Below are 15,250 nucleotides of genomic sequence, written 5' to 3' on the forward strand. Positions count from 1 at the left end.
TTAAACAAATAAACTTGAAATCTGGCCCTCCAGTGGAAGGGAGGGTCTGAATATTCTCAGCTTCTTCCCCCGGGGTGACCACTCCCCTTCACCACTTCATGCTGCTGCCCCTGCTGCCTTTAACACCGAAGTTCCAGGAGCAGGGTGGGAATAATGTAGGATAGCACTGAAACTGTAACCTTACCCATACCTTGTGCCTGAGTTGTTGTCATTAAGGGCTTGTTAAGTATCTTTTAAGGATCCCTAGAAAGGTTCTAGCTCCTTAGGGGAAAAAAGAGTAAAAAATCATATTTCTCCTTGGATTAGGAACTTATCTGAGCATCCTTGAACAAACATATAGGATGTCTTGTGCCACTTACAATCATAGTGGATGATCCTGAGTTGTTCTGTCCAGACACCCCTTGTTTACAAGCAGGATGGTATGCGCTTGTGTAATGACAGTAGCCATGAGCGATTTACACTGCCACTAGGTACATTAAGTGATATTTGTTCCCCTACAATTCACCAAATTCTTCTGCAATACTCAATTCCACTACTTGGTTCCATTCCATCGGGATTAAATTTCTGTAAGTTGAGGCTATTCCTTTGGAACTGTGCATTTCACTTTTCTACCTGATTCTTCACAAATTTCAAAGTTCAAATTCTAGAGAGCTCAGCCTTAGTCTGATTGTCTCAGATTTCCTCCTGCTTTATATAAAATATCACTGTTGATTTGATAGGTGAAAGTGATTTCTTACAGGGAGTCTTGTACATACTCTGGTAAGCATCTCCTTTCATCCCCAAACTACAAATTCCAGTCAGTAGGCCCTGCAGTTTGAGCTATTTATATCTTCTAATGCTCCTCCCCCCCCCCCCCCAATCCAATTGTTCCAATTAACCAAAGAATTTAGTAGCATAGGTCCTGTTTTGGTGCCTGCATAACGCTCTAGAAGGTTGGTTACAAATTTATTGCTGTAGGCACATTAACAAAGGCTCACTTCTCCATCACATAAGAATTACACATATAATCTTTGGAATGCTCACAATTTGACCATATCCTTATGTTAGGAGTGGCTACCTCGTCTAACAGCTGCTGCCCAGAACTCCTGCCCAGTGCCCAGCCACTGGAGCCCAGTTCTGTGTGTCCCAGGGACTCCAGGGTCTCTTCCCAGGCTGAGGGAAATGGTTGCCACTTTCCCATTTGCAGGTTCAACTGGTAACAAAGCTGAGCTTGTATCCCAGAGATCCCCCACCCACATACAGGACACACAGAGGACATACACAGGACACTGACATGACCAGTTACACAGACTGCCACTGATAAGTCACTGCCTTCAACAGCACCTACATATAGGATTTGCATAAAACAAACATAGGCAAGTCCCCTTCCTCCTCTTTGACTGGTAGAAATTGAAGGTCAGTAGTGAAGGCACACACACGATACTGTCTAGATTGACAAGCACATGAACATTAGTGGATCCCATGAGTACCGGCACCAACCTTTCTGTCCTTTCTGTACACCTGACTATATTCCAGGCCCTCTTACCTGTTTCATGGGTCTTTTATTCACCATCTGGTCACCAAACATGCACATACTCATCCCACAGGCATTCCACATTTAAGTCATACTCCAGCAGACATTTGTAAGATTTTACCTTTTCGGCAAAAGCCACATTCTGTTTTGGTAGTTGCCAGAGTTTTTTCACTTTTCTTTATTTTTAGCTGTTCAATTTTTTTTTTCTTCCTGAGAGTCTCCTAACCCTCTGGAAAGGGACTCTGTCTCTCCTTCTGGAGGCCTCTTCATACCAATTAAAAAATACATCCCACATTAAGTGAACTATTTAATCTAAGTTAAGGCACCTTCTAGAGTGAATTGTTTTGAGGGATTTTTTTTTTTTGTCCCCAAATCCCAATTATCTAAGTACCTGCAGGCTTAGGAGAGAACTGCATTTACATATAGTACTCTGGAGTTCTCTTTGAGGGCAGTGAAACTTCCTTTGATTGTCCAATTCCCGTTTTCACTTATTCAGAGGACACAAAGGAAAGTCAGAGGGTTTTATGTGGCTTGGATCCTCAGTGAGGGAGTGCAAATCTAGGCCTTTCCATGGCAAAGAGGAATAAGATAAAAGTTTGGGCATCCTGGAGAAGACAGAGCTTTGACTTAATCCCCTCCCAGCAATCAACTGTGTTTTTCTTCTCAGGAGCCTACAGATGACCGTTGCCCAAAGTCCCAGTAAGGATTTCAAAAGGTCCTGTACCTTCTGAGTGGCACCAAGGAGTTTTGGCGGGGAGCAGTCTGTGGTCCTCCCAGGTGAAGCATGATATGTGAATCTGACTTATGGCTTCAAATTTGTCATGGAAAAATGGAATACAATTTACATCAGATCAGAACATAAGCTATTGGAGAGAGCACAGAACAACAGACAAACAGTCCTCTGCTGATATGAAAGCTGTCTATGTAAAGTGGATACAAGCTTTTATACACTTAAAGATGCTGTGCCAAAGACAGATAACGTAATGTGAGTTATTAATATCTGTCACATACATAAAACCACAGAACTGCTCAAGGCTGGTTTAGAATCTGCTTTCTTTAGCACAGAGACTGATCATGAAGGTTACACAGTGATTATTGTTTCAGGAGACAGGGTGGGAGTTCAGTCAATAGACCCATGAGACAGGATGAGAATTGACTCAAGAGGCCCACCCAGGCCTTAGCATTTCTACTTCCACAATAGAAATGAGTAATTGTAAAATTCAGAAAAAAGGATGATCTCTTAAAAAATTGAGAAGAGACATACCTTCTTTGAGAATGATGTAAAAAATATTTTGAGACAAAAATCTATATATTTGGAATTATTTGAAGTAGAATTTCCTATTCTTATTTTAATTTTTATTAGTCCTATTAAGCCCCAATGGATCTAAGTGGAAAGATATCTGTGCAAATTAAGTACATAGAAGAAAATATTACAACTTTAAACTGATTTGATAATTTCCTTGTAACACTGGCAGCTACAACCCTCCTACCTATATAACAGCTGATTATATATTCATAAGCTGAAGATGTTTCTAAAACATTCCACAAATATGTAGAGGCGGGGAAAGAACTTAAGCCATTTCATTTTATTTGTGCCAAGGCCTGAAACAGGTTTGATTTTTTCCTTCAAAGATAGGCACATTAAATTCCTTCCTTTGAGAACACAAATTGACAGCCCAGTCAGCTGAGATAAAGACCCAAATTTAAGGCTCATACCACAGCTTATCCTGTTCTTCTTTCCAAACAAGTAAGCATGCAAATATTGCTTGACAGAACAGATAAGAGTACAGTATCAAGAAGAAACAGCCTTCAAGTCACAGAATGGTTGAGGTTGGAAGAGACCTGTTGAGATCATCTAAGTCTAACTTCCCTGCTCAAGCAGGGCCACCTAGAGCTGGCTGACCAGGACCATGATATCTCCAAGGCAACCACTCTGGCCAACTTGTTTGAGCACTCAGTCACCTTGATAGTAATAAAGTGCTTCCTTATGTCAATACTTTCTTAACCATCATGGGTAGGATGGTTCTAAAGCATTACTGTGGACTTACAGTCACAGTGTTCTGGCAACAGTTTTTATGAGATAAAAATTATTTGGTGGCCAACCTTTAGAAATTAATTAGGATTATTCTGTCTTGCTTTTAGCAGCAATTATCCTGAGAACCCTTTCAACCTTAGATACGATGACATGCATTTTGTAGCCCTCTGTGGATACTGAACAAATGCCTGTTAAACTAGTGCAGTCTGATTTTGAGAATGGCTGCTATGTGAGAGAATACATACAGCTCATTCAGATAGTCAACAGCCATTACCATTTCTGCTGGTTGACATAAGGATCATTGACTTCAATTCCCTGCTCCTCACAGGAAATACCTAAAACTAAATCATATGACTAAGAGCATCCAGAAGCTCCTTGAACTCTGACAGGCTTGGTGCCATGATCACTTCCAGTGACAGACCACCCTCTCAGTGAAGAACCTTTTCCTAATGTCCAATCTGAACTTCCCCTAATGCAGCTTCATACCATTCCCACCATAGAATCATAGAATTGTTAAGGTTGGAAAAGACCTCTAAGATTGAGTCCAACTGTCAACCGAGCACCACCATCATGTTCACCATTAAACCATGTCCTCAGGTGCCATATCCACATGTTTTTTGAACACTTCCAGGGATGGTGGCTTCACTTTCCTGAGCAGTCTGTTCCAATGCTTTACAATCCTTTCTGAGAAAAAAAAAAAAAAAATTCCTAATATCGAATCTAAACCTTCCCTGACACAATTTGAGGCCATTTCCTCTCATCCTGTTACTTGTTACCTGGGAGAAGAGACTGACCCCCACCTCACTACAACTTCCTTTCAGGGAGTGGTAGAGAGCAATAAGGTCTCCCCTCAGACTCCTTTTCTCCAGGCTAAAACAACTCCAGTTCCTTCAGCTGCTCCTCATAAGACTTGTGCTCCAGCCACTTCACCAGCTTTCTTGCTCTTCTCTGGACTTGCTGCATCAGCACCTCTCCCTTTGCTGCCCCTCTTGAGGAGATTGCAGACTGTAAGAAGTCTCCCTTCAGCTTCTCTCTCTTCTCTTTTCTCCTTCTCTTTCTCCTTCTCTTCTCTTCTCTTCTCTTCTCTTCTCTTCTCTTCTCTTCTCTTCTCTTCTCTTCTCTTCTTCTCTTCTCTTCTCTTCTCTCTCTTCTCTTCTCTTCTCTTCTCTTCTCTTCTCCTTTCATCTTTCTCTTCCTCTTCTCTTCTCTTCTCTTTTCTCTTCTCTTCTCTTCTCTCCAAACTGAACAAGCCAAGTGGCCTCAACTGCTCCTCATAAGTCTTGCCCTCGAGATTTTTCACCATATCAGTCCCCTGCCTGTTCTGTTTTTTTTGAGAGTTTTAAAGTTCTTCTAAAAGTTCCTATGCCTTCTGATATTTACATATTTCAAACTAAATTTTCTCACGCATGTTCATGTAAATAATGATTGTTTTACATTCTTCTTTGTAAGTAGAGAGAATTGATAGACTGTTAGTTTGACCAGTATAGTTGGAGAGGTGGCAGTTTCACCCTCCAATCCACTGTCACTTTTACTATTGTATATATAGAGTCAGAAAATAAAGTTTGCTTTTTTAAGTTCTTTTTCTTTCCTTTTACATTTAGCCTACTTCTGTGAATTATTTCATGTCACAGTGTAACACCTGCCTCTGGACACACTGTAATAATTTTATGTCCTTATGTTGAAGTGCCCAAACTGCACGCAGTACTTGAGGTGGTGCTCTACCAGTGCAGAATGGGACAATCACATCCCTTGACCAGCTGGTGATACTGTGCCTGATGCACCCCAGGACACAATTGGCCCTTTTGGCTTCTAGGGCACACTGCTGACTCATATTCAACTTGACATCAAACTGAACCCTCAGATCCCTTTCCATGGTGCTGCTCTCCAGCCTCTTGTTTGTATGTATAGCATCCAGACCCCCCCCAGTTTCTACATATAACCAAGATTACCCTGTTCCAGGTGCAGAATCTGGCACTTGCTCTTATTAAATTCCATAGAGTTGGTGATTGCCCAGCTCTCTAGTCTATCCAGATCTCTCTGTAACGCTTCTCTACCCTCAAGGGAATCCACCAACTCTTCCAACTTACTTAACGTACATTTGATTCCTGTGTATTGCGGGTAAACCAGGACTCCTGAACAACTGACCAATATGATCAAGCAGAAGCCATTTATTGTTTACATTACACACACTTTTATAGATTCTACAAACTACTAAGATCACACTTCTTCATTGGCGCCTTTGTCTTGTTCCCTTGTTCTCTGCCTCCATTTCTCAGCATCCGTGATTGGTTACCATGTAGGTGTTCTACAGTCCTTTGTTATCTAGTTCTTGTGATCCTGGTATGCAGTCTCTCAGCTTCTTTGTTCTTATTTTAGCACAGTTTATGTCTTAGCAACCTTGATGAATTCCACAGTGCCCTGAGAAAATTCTGATAAGAACAGTTACAGATGGTATGGCTGGTGCACACTGAGGCCTAAGTTGTTCAGATACATTGCTACACCCATGCCCAGATAATTTATAAAAACATCAAAGTGTACTGGCCCTAAAATTGAGCCCTGGGGAACCCTACTGGTGACTGGCCACCAGCCTGATGTAATCCCATTTACTATAACTCTTTGAACCCAACCTGTCAGCCAGTTGTTCACCCGATGTATTATGGACTTGTCCAGATGTATGCTGGACATTTTGTCCAGAAGAATACTGTGAGACACAGTATCAAAAGCTTTGCCAAAATAATAAAAAACCCCCACCACATCTACTGGTTTCCCTTGGTCAATTAGATGTGCAACCTTGTCATAAAAGGAAATTAAGTTAGTTAAGCAGGATTTTCCCCTCATGAGCCCATGCTGGCTATGACCAATATATGCATTACAGCCAAATATTACTGGTTATGTAGATGGTATAATGGGCTGCATACAACAGTAATTTTATAGGTTACAAAATGTGTAAAAGAGCTGCAGGTTTGCATGTATTTGGGTTACAGGGATATTAGATGTAGATGCATTGCAGAAAAATAGCTACGGTGCTGTGTAAATTCTCACATTGTGTATTGACTCCAGTATGCAACGTCTCTTATATCCCTTAATCAAGCAGTAATGCTCAATATCTTGTAGCCCCATGACTACAAGGTGCAGAGAATCATTGGTGATATGGGAGATTAAGGGGAAACAGGATGAGGAAGGGAATTTAAAGAGCATTGCCCTGGTGGCAGCATGCAGAATGAAGTGTATTCAGGGAAGGAATAAAAGTGAAGCAGGTTGCATTCTAAGGAAAGACATGTGGGGAAGGGTAGGGGTCTATGAGAAACATTGCTGAAGGGAAAGGTTGGCACAAGGCAGCTGGTAATGCACATACTGGTTGTGCATGTGCTGAGTCCAGCAGGCCAAGTGTATACAGCAGTTAAAGAAAATGTTTAGCTTTGGCAATGAGGGCAGTACAGCTGCTGCCACAGCCCCACCTACTTTAGATGGCAGCAGTCAACAAATACCCTGTCCAGCAGCATCTCTTCACTGTTACTTTCTGATGGGAAAAGAAATAGAGATGGTGATAAGCTGTTAGGACAAAGCAGAACTTCCTGTTCACTCTAAACTGCTTCTGAAACAGAGATTTTTAGAGTTAGGTTAACAAAATGAATTAAGCATTTATAATTTAGCTTGTAGAGTTATGTGTTGAATTTTCAACCTTTTACTTAAGAAACCTCTGCCTAGTACAAAGGGCATAGGAAAATGCAAATTTCTGAAGCTTCTTGCATAAAGAACAATACCAGAAGAAGCAAAGAACCCAGATAAAGAAGCTCCTCTGTCTCCAAGCCTATCAAGACTGACAGACATACTCAGATAAGCACCAAAGGACCAAAAGCGCACGCGCAGAGAGGAAAAGTTCAAAAGTTCAATCATGAGGAAGACCACAATCTTCAGCCTCAGGACCACCAAGAGACCCCCGTACGACCACCACAGCTAACCACGCATGCCCAGAAGGGCGTGGACTTACTTAGCATGAGAAGCGAGGACAGGCGGGGCAAGGGGTTGAATATGCATGAAAAAGTTGTGCAATGTATTGCATATGGAACGTCTTTAAGAATAAAAGTGTGGGTCAGACTGAGGCTCGGGGCACAAGTTTTGGAGAGCTATCTCACTTGTGCCGGGCGCTGACATACATACCCACTTCATAACTACCCCAGGTTGTGGAGTCTATTTGTTTATTCCGCGTATCGTTTTAGTTGGCGACCACGAAGGGACTGCTCTGCTCACCCGCGGGTCCGGTTGGGAGCAGACACCCTCAGGCGCCACGGGGCTTTTCCCCGGAGGGACTCTGCGCCTCGGCTGTACACTGCGGGGAGCAGACCACGGCCCGTCGACTAGCGGATGAAAGCGGTATGTATTAATTTCTTTTCTTAAGGTTGGCACTGATAAGTCGCAAAAAGACGTTTTTGCGCGCAGGTTTGCCCAGGGGCTTGCAAGCAGACCGCCACCGGGGGAGAGGCCGGCGGCGGGAGGACCTCCCCAGCTGATAGCGCGGCTCGGGGAGGGCGAAATCGCGATTTCAGTATGTGGTGTGTGTCCCGATTGCAGTGTAGTGTGTCTGTTACGTCCGGACGTGCGTGCTTGTGTGTGTGTGTGTGTGTGTATGTGTGAGTGGAACGGCAGAGCGCGGTGCGGCGTTGCTAAGATACAGAGACGCGGCGCAGCGGTGCTAGAGAGCGCATGCGCAGGGCAGCTCTCAGCCCACACTACCTGATCGTGCGGGTAGTGCGCATGCGCGGGGCGGCTAGCAGCCACTCTACCTGATAGAGCGGGTGGTGCGCATGCGTGGCACGGGCGAGCTGGAGGAGCGCGGCGCGGGGCTTAAGTCGGGGCTTGCAAAGGTGCTTTAGGCGCAGCCCAGCTGATAGCGCAGCGGGCGCGCGGGCACAAGCCGCGGTTTGAGGAGCTGCTTTGAACGCCGCTAGCTGATAGTGCAGCTAGTGGGAGCGTGGTACAAGCTGGGAGTTACAAGCACCGCTTACAAGCATCGCTAGTTGGTAAAGGGCTTGCAAAAGTAGCCAGCGAGCCCGGCTGGGCTAAGAGTTAAGTGTTTGTTATACAATAATACTGCCCTTTGGTGTTAAAAGCTGTCACTGGGAGATCCTTTGCATTACAGGGCGAATAAAGGGAGAATGAATGTGTGTGAATGAGAGGCGGGCTGGTTACCCCAGACCTGCTAGCGAGAGCGGCAGTCTCCCATGCTGCGTTTCCGTCTTTTTCGCGAGAAAAGCGGCCAGTAAAGAGACGAAGCGAGTGATAAAAAGAGTGAGAGAACCCCCCCCTGGGACTGGGTCTCAGAGAAAGAGTGGGACCCCTTGGTGAGGGGGGGGAACAAAAGGTAATTAACTAGAAAAAAAAATATAATTAAAAGGTAAAAAGAAGGTTTTCTTGGCATAATCTATTGGGAAAAATAAAAGGTAAAATGTGCGGGAGGAGCCCCTAAAAATTCTGCTGGATTGAGGGGTTCATGTTCCAAGAGCATCCAGGGTTGACTCAAACCTGCTGGATTGAGGGATTGATGTTCCAAGAGCATCCAGGGTTGACTCAAACCTGCTGGATTGAGGGACTGATGTTCCAAGAGCATCCAGGGTTGATTCAAACCTGCTGGATTGAGGGGTTCATGTTCCAAGAGCATCCAGGGTTAAGTTTGCTGGGTTGTTGAGAGCACCCAAGATTGAGTAAAATTTTGCCAGTTTGAAGATAAGTCTGAGAGGATCTAGAGTTGAGAACCACACAGCTAGATTGAGTGGTATCCAAGAACACTGGGACTAGCCAGGGACACCTAAAAATGTAATAGGTGTGTTGAAAAATAAAAGGTACCTTATTGTTGTGGTTGTTTTGTTGTGTGTGAGAGTAAGTAAAAAATAAAGTTAAGTGAATGTAGACGAATGAAAGTATATGTATGCATCCTGCCCTGTTAAGCAGCCTCACTGTGCTTCCCTGCTGTGACCGACAAGCACAAGTTACGAACCCTCAGAACTGAAAAAGTTCAATCAAATATTGCTTCCATTGATGACCATGATATTGTCTAAAGGAGGAGGCAAGATAGCCTCCTACAAGTACATTAGAATATAATACCTTGTTACAATTTATGTTATTTAAGTGAGAACAAAAGAAACTACCCCAGCAAACCTTCTAGTTGTAATTCTAAAGCTAAGAAAAGTGAAAAAAAAGAAGTAAAATTCCTAGCTGATACTAGAGCAACATACTCGGTTCTAAATACAGCTTTGATGCCCATAAGGGATGATTATGCTATAGTTACAAGAGCGACTGGCCAAACTGAAAAGGCATTTTTCTTTAGGCCACTGAAATACAAACTGGGAAAGCAGTGGGGGATCCACAAATTTCTATATATGCCCAATTCCCCTGAGCCACTTTTGGGCAGAGATTTGCTGGAACAATTACAAGCAACTATTACATTTAAAAATGGGGAGATGACTCTGGAGGTAAATGATCAAAAGTATGTAGAAGTATTGAGTTTGATATTAAGCACCAGTGAAGTCATGAGAGAAACTGAAATTGATAAAAAGATAATGAATCAAGTATTTCCTAGGGTATGGGCCTCCGATGTACCAGGGAGAGCGAAAAACGCTGCACTATACAGATCAAGTTAAAAGAGGGAAAGCAACCTGTCAAGCTTAAACAGTATCCCTTGAAGAGGAAGGATAGGGAAGGGACTAGCCCAGTAATTGAGAACTTTTTGCGTCTTGGATTATTAAAAGAATGTCAATCTGATTTTAATACCCTCATTCTACCAGTTCGCAAACCTGATGGGTCATACTGGTTAGTACAGGATCTGCGAGCCACAAACAAGGTAACTGAAGATTTGTATCCTGTGGTGGCCAATCCCTACACGTTATTAACTTGCTTAACACTCGAGCTAACTTGGTTTACCATTTTAGATTTAAAAGATGCCTTCTTTTGCCTTCCTATCCACGAAGCCAGCCAGAAAATTTTTGCATTTGAATGGGAAAATCCTAAGAGCGGGCGAAGAACTCAACTGACATGGACCAGACTCCCACAAGGATTCAAAAACTCACCCACTTTGTTTGGAGAACAACTTGCAAAAAAATTAGAGACCTGGGAAGCCCCTCCAGAGGAAGGGAAGCTGCTACAGTACGTAGATGACATCCTGATAGCCACACGGACAAGGGAAGCATGGCTGGCCTGGATGGTAAGCCTCTTGAACTTTTTAGAGCTCCAAGGGTACTGAGTGTCAAAGAAAAAAGCCCAAGTAGTAAAACAGCAAGTAACTTATCTGGGTTACGAAGTCAGTGCTGGACAACATACCTTAGGCCAAAGCCAGAAGGAGGCAATATGCCAGACCCCTAAACCTCAGACTGTAAAAGAACTATGAACTTTCCTGGGGATGACAGGGTGGTGCAGGTTATGGATCTATAACTATGGACTGTTTGTTAAGCCCTTATATGAACTAATTGCAACTGAAAGCAGGAACATCCAATGGACAAAGGAAGCTACGCAAGCTTTCAACCAGCTGAAAAAAAAGCCCTCATGTCAGCTCCAGCCCTGGGATTGCAGGACGTGAGTAAGCCTTTCCTTTTATTCTCCCATGAGAAGCAAGGAATCGCCTTGGGAATACTAGCACAGGACCTCGGCCCATATCAGAGAGCAGTGGCTTACTTCTCTAAGCACTTGGATACAGCAGCTAAAGGGTGGCCTGGGTGCCTCAGAGCTGTTGCAGCAGTCGTACTGAACATCCAAGAGGCACGCAAATTCACCCTGGGCCAGAAAATGACTGTGCTAGTGTCTCACATGGTGTCTGCAGTGCTGGAGGTAAAAGGCGGGCATTGGCTTTCCCCACAACGGTTCCTGAGATACCAAGCTATTATGGTGGAGCAAGATGATGTAGAGATAGTAGTGACTAACATTGTCAATCCAGCCTCCTTCCTCAGTAGAAACCAAGGGGAACTAGTGGAACATGACTGCCTGGAGACCATCGAAGCCACCTACTCCAGCCGCCCTGACTTGAAGGACACCCCTCTCGAGAAGGCAAAAGTCTGGTTTACTGATGGAAGCGGTTATATCATCAGTGGAAAACGGCACGCCTGGTATGCAATTACAACGTGCAAAGAAGTAATAGAATCTGGGCCCCTGCCAACAAATACCTCTGCGCAGAAGGCCGAGATAATTGCTCTAACTTGGGCCCTAGAATTGGCAAGAGAGAAAGAAATAAACATATACACAGACTCGAAGTATGCATTTGGAGTAGTGCATGCTCACGGAGCCATTTGGAAAGAGAAAGGACTGCTGAACTCTCAAGGGAAAAATATTAAAGATGCATCAGAAGTGCTGCGACTTCTAGAAGCAGTCCAGTTGCCAGAGAAGGTAGCGATCATGCACATCAAGGCACATCAGAAGATAAACTCAGAATTAGAAGAAGGAAACGAGCTGGCGAATAGGGAAGCAAAAGAAGCAGCAAGAATTGAGGTAATAACTGAGGCAGCCCTGATTCCAGACGGGCAAATTTCCTCTGAAGGTAAACCAAGATACAACAAACTAGAAAAAAAATTAATCTATGAGCAAAAAGGAGACTATAACCAAGAGGGATGGGCCACCATAGAAGGAAAATTAGTTATACCCTCCTATTTATTATGGTCCCTAATAAAGGAAGAACACCAGAAAACCATTGGGGTATTGATGCTCTATCATAACTAGACATTTACAACTCGACAATGTGACCTTTGCCTCCAGACCAACCCCAAAAATACTCCCAAACCAAAGCTTGGCCAGATTAAGAAGGGTCATGGGCCGGGGCAGCAATGGCAGATTGATTTCACAGAATTGCCAAGAAAAGGGGGGTATAACTTTTTACTGGTGCTAACAGATACCTTTTCAGGATGGCCAGAAGCATTCCCCACCAGGAGTTCTAAAGCTCAAGAAGTAACTAAGGTATTGGTACAAGAAAACATACCACGCTTTAGAGTCCTGGCCACAATCTCCTCAAATAGAGGACCACATTTTATTGTAAAATTAGTGCAACAAGTTAGCCAATACTTGAACATAGACTGAGAACTTCACACCCCATATAACCCACAATCAAGTGGTCAGGTTAAAAAAATGAATCATTTGATCAAACAACAAATTGTACAATTGGGACAAGAGGCTAATTTGTCATGGCCTCAATCCCTCCCATTAGCACTACTGCAGATCCGAACCAAACCCAAGACTAAAGAAAAGCTAAACCACTTTGAATTGCTTTATGAAAAACCATATGGGGTGCGAAAGAGAATGTCTACCCAAGACATGTCACTAACCTCCTGTATGTTGTCTCTTAACTTGGTGTATCCAGCACCAATCACTAGCTAATAAACACAAGTCATAACTAGTGAAATACACTGTTTAGAACACTTTATGTCACCCAATTATAATTCTATTAATTTTAGTTACTGTAAGTTTAATGATGTCTATTTTAACACTCATGTAGAATTAGAGGATGTTAAAACACATGGCCAGTCTGACCTCACTCTCTAGAACTCATAGAATCTTACTGAAAGAGGACGGTCATGATGGTAGATCAGAATTTAAATCAAGACCCCTCTAGTAAAAGAATTTACTATATTTTAAGAAAAGGGGGGACTGAAACAGAGATTTTTAGAGTTAGGTTAACAAAATGAATTAAGCATTTATAATTTAGCTTGTAGAGTTATGTGTTGAATTTTCAACCTTTTACTTAAGAAACCTCTGCCTAGTACAAAGGGCATAGGAAAATGCAAATTTCTGAAGCTTCTTGCATAAAGAACAATACCAGAAGAAGCAAAGAACCCAGATAAAGAAGCTCCTCTGTCTCCAAGCCTATCAAGACTGACAGGCGTACTCAGATAAGCACCAAAGGACCAAAAGCGCACGCGCAGAGAGGAAAAGTTCAAAAGTTCAGTCATGAGGAAGACCACAATCTTCAGCCTCAGGACCACCAAGAGACCCCCGTACGACCACCACAGCAAACCACGCATGCCCAGAAGGGCGTGGACTTAGCATGAGAAGCGAGGACAGGCGGGGCAAGGGGTTGAATATGCATGAAAAAGTTGTGCAATGTATTGCATATGGAACGTGTTTAAGAATAAAAGTGTGGGTCAGACTGAGGCTCGGGGCACAAGTTTTGGAGAGCTATCTCACTTGTGCCGGGCGCTGACATACATACCCACTTCATAACTACCCCAGGTTATGGAGTCTATTTATTTATTCCGCGTATCGTTTCACTTCTAAGTAGCAGGAAGCAAACAGGGTGGAAAAGCAAAGCAAATCACTGAACAGAGATGCCTGCACAAAACCCTCTTCATTTTAGTTGCTAATCGGATGTGACATCAGGATGTCGGTGAGCATGATCCACGCGGGAGACAGATATGCTGATATAACCACACCCTCTCTTCCCTCCTTCTCCCTCCCACTCGTGTTTCGGCCTGGCAGTTGCTATCCATTTGAACTATCAGCCACCACTATAGGTTCCCTCCTTGCCCACTCCGATGTAGTATGATCTTACATCCATGGATAGTCCATTGTCATACTAGTGCCACTTTGCTTGTTGGGGATAGAATGCGCCCTCGCACGCCCTTAGTGAGGTAGGGGTTTTAATACGTTCCTACCAACCTTCTTTTCTTTCCTCCTTGAGGAAACAGATCCTCCTCCCCCCGGCCCTAAAAACTGTCCGTCATACGGGAAGCCCTGCCTCTTCCGGGTCTCTTCGGCTGGGCCACTGCTTCCTTCTCTCTTGCTTGCTCTCTCTCTTTTGTGAGTTATAGCAACTGTTGCCTTGTGAATCAAGCGCCATAGTCACCGTAGTCCTGGTGACTGTTACTCATCAACAACATCTGCTCTTCCACTGCTTTCTGTTTGCTTCCTAATCATCACCTACAACAGCCACCACCAGCAAGAACAACAACACAGCTTTCCACGATTCAGGTGAATGTAACTGTTCTGTATAGACTTGCAATTCTGCCTTTCTATCCCTTTCTTCTCCCCTCTGCCTCCACCCCAGTTTTTACCTCCTCCCTCCTTGCAGCATCCAGGCTGGGAGTGCTGCATTGGGCTTCGCTATTGATTTTGCGGGGGGGGGGGGGGGGGGGGGCGGGGGCGGGGAGGAGTGAGAGAGAAAAGCCTCGAGCGCTTTCTCTTCCTCAGCCATTCTTCATTCCCAATTCATAATATAGGAAGAGACATCATTTCCGAAGGGGAAAAATGATGTAAATTGCCCTGTGGTTGTTTATTATGAAGGGTATTTATCTTTATGTTTTAAAATTATTATTAGAAGTTATCTGACACGTTGCAGTACTTGTAATGTTACAAAGTATCTTGTACATCAATAGGGAAAGGCCTATGTTACCTGTAGTACACATTAGAGATCCTTTAAAATTATCTTGAAGGTGTGATTAGTAGTTACTAGTAGAGGTTAAAGGGCTAACTGGTACTACGTAAGATTCTTCAGTGCAATTAATTGTCATGTCTGGGTGCAAATGTAATTTAATTTTTTAATTTCATTTTATGGCTGTACCTCTGAATTCCTAACATTCTCTTCTCATCAACTGTCACTTTCATTTTATTTTAAAAACATATTTGTTCTACATGGAATGTTTGATGGTATTATTTTTTCATGCACTGATTCAGAGCCTTTTTTTATTCTTCAGCTTCTTCAGTAGAATTTAACCTGCTAGTATAGAAACAGC

At 43.4% G+C, this 15,250-nt stretch overlaps 1 protein-coding gene across 1 annotated transcript in view; it reads left to right on the top strand.

Annotated features, from left to right (window-relative positions):
- Positions 1–14,435: 14,435 nt before the first annotated feature.
- The window catches only part of LOC128822748 (transcription factor RFX3-like), a 190,687-nt gene continuing 189,872 nt past the window's right edge, over positions 14,436–15,250 (top strand). The window contains exon 1 of the mRNA XM_054004557.1: positions 14,436–14,489. The gene's annotated coding sequence lies outside the window, so the exon portion shown is untranslated. The remainder of the gene's footprint in view (positions 14,490–15,250) is intronic.

This window comes from Vidua macroura, assembly GCF_024509145.1.
Source record: "Vidua macroura isolate BioBank_ID:100142 chromosome W unlocalized genomic scaffold, ASM2450914v1 whyW_random_scaffold_48, whole genome shotgun sequence".
Classification (NCBI taxonomy): Eukaryota; Metazoa; Chordata; class Aves; order Passeriformes; family Viduidae; genus Vidua; species Vidua macroura.